General features: G+C 51.7%; 1 non-coding gene across 1 annotated transcript; it reads left to right on the top strand.

Annotated features, from left to right (window-relative positions):
• Nucleotides 1–262: 262 nt before the first annotated feature.
• On the top strand, nt 263–334 carry TRNAC-GCA. Its single transcript has one exon. It is a non-coding gene; the product is annotated as a tRNA-Cys (tRNA).
• Nucleotides 335–1,790: the final 1,456 nt, after the last annotated feature.

Here is a 1,790-nt window from a genome sequence, read left to right on the forward strand (position 1 = left end):
TCCCCGTCATGTCCCTCCCGTCACCTGCAGTCCTCTCCATCAAGAAGAGAGTTAAAAGGTGCAACTTGGGACTTCCCTGGTGGTCCAATGGCTAAGACTCCGTGCTCCCAACGCAGGGGGCCTGGGCTCCATCCCTGGTCAGGGAACTAGAGCCCATATGCCACACCTAAGAGTTTGCATGCAGCAATTAAGACCCAGGGCAGTCAAATAAGTAAATAATTAAACTTTTTTTTTTTTTTAAAGGGGGCTACTAGCAGGCACTTCCTTGGTGGCTCAGATGGTAAAGCGTCTGCCTGCAATGCAGGAGACCCAGGTTCGATCCCTGGGTTGGGAAGATCCCCTCACTCACTCCAGGACTCTTGCCTGAAAAACCCCATGGACAGAGGAGCCTGGTAGGCTACGGTCCATGGGGTTGCAAAGAGTTGGACACGACTGAGTGACCTCATTAGCAGGCACTGCAGTGGCCAAGAAGATGGGGGCACACTGAAGGCTGTGTCATTCTGCCCAAAAGTGAAATGTCTGGTTGCTCCAGCAAGTGAAAGGGGATAGACAAAAACAAAGATGAGTACAGGGAGCACTGTGGGAGATCCACAGAGAATAACATTTCCCTGCATTTATAATGCCCAGGTGGCTCAGATGGTAAAGAGTCAGCCTGCGATGGCAGAAGACCTGGGTTTGACCTCTGGGTCAGGAAGACCCCCTGGAGAAGGAAATGGCAACCCTCCAGCATTCTTGCCTGGGAAATCCCATGGACAAAGGAGCCTGGCGGGCTATTGTCCATGGGGTCGCAGAGAGTCGGACACGACTGAGTGACTTAACACACACATGATACCTGGACAGGATGAGCCTGAAAAGAAGCCATGAGATGTTAAAATCTGGGCATGATTTGCTTGGCTTTGATGGGCTTATTCCTAGGTGTTGAGTGAAGCCGGCAGCTGATGCTGGTGTTAGGGTCCACCACCCTGCAAGACGAGGTGACCGGGAAGGGGGTTTCACCGCCGCCCCGACGGCTGGTCCAAGTCGCCCAGCGTAACTGCCAGTACTTTGCACCAGCCACATTTTTTTAAAATTAACAATCTCCACTCCCAAAGCAGTTAGGGATCCTTATAAAGGTGTTACTGATTTCTAACATTATTTTTCTAAATGTATCATCCTTTTGATTAACAGGCAACCAGGTTAAAGCCATGCTTTGACCCACTTGATCAAATATCCACGTCTCTTCTGATAACGAAACTGACTTCATTTCCCCCAAATCAGACCCTGAAATAAATGAAGTCAGATTTTACATCTGCAGTTTCCCAGAGTCCATCACAAGCATGTTTTCAGCCGATGAACCGGGAAATGTTTGACGTGGTATGCCCTGTGATTCTCAATCCCCAGGAAGAAGTGCACAGAAGAGGCATCAAATCCAGAGTGATCATCCCGGGCTCAGCTTGGCCCAACCAGTGCACCTACGGGAACAGAATCCTCACGCTCCCTTCCAGGAGCTTGACACCAGTATCTGTCCTCACCGTCCACTTATGCTCTTACTCAGGGAATCAGCGATCAAAGCCTCATACTACGGTTCCGCTCAGTGGCCATGCAGTGTCCCTGCCCCCAGGCTGACCCTGCTGGCTGCCCCGTGAGAGGAGCTGATCCCTTCCGTTCATCCACAGGTAGCTTCTGCCCGCTGGAAGCTGCAGGCCAGAAGAGAGTTGTCCACAAAATGATGCTTGCCCGCAGTCATCTCCCACGGAGGCACCCTGCGCCGCTCGCCCTTAGACAGCCATCACCCCACCAGTGAAGCGGGA

The sequence above is a fragment of the Oryx dammah genome, unplaced genomic scaffold (assembly GCF_014754425.2).
Source record: "Oryx dammah isolate SB20612 unplaced genomic scaffold, SCBI_Odam_1.1 HiC_scaffold_25, whole genome shotgun sequence".
NCBI classification, from domain to species: domain Eukaryota; kingdom Metazoa; phylum Chordata; class Mammalia; order Artiodactyla; family Bovidae; genus Oryx; species Oryx dammah.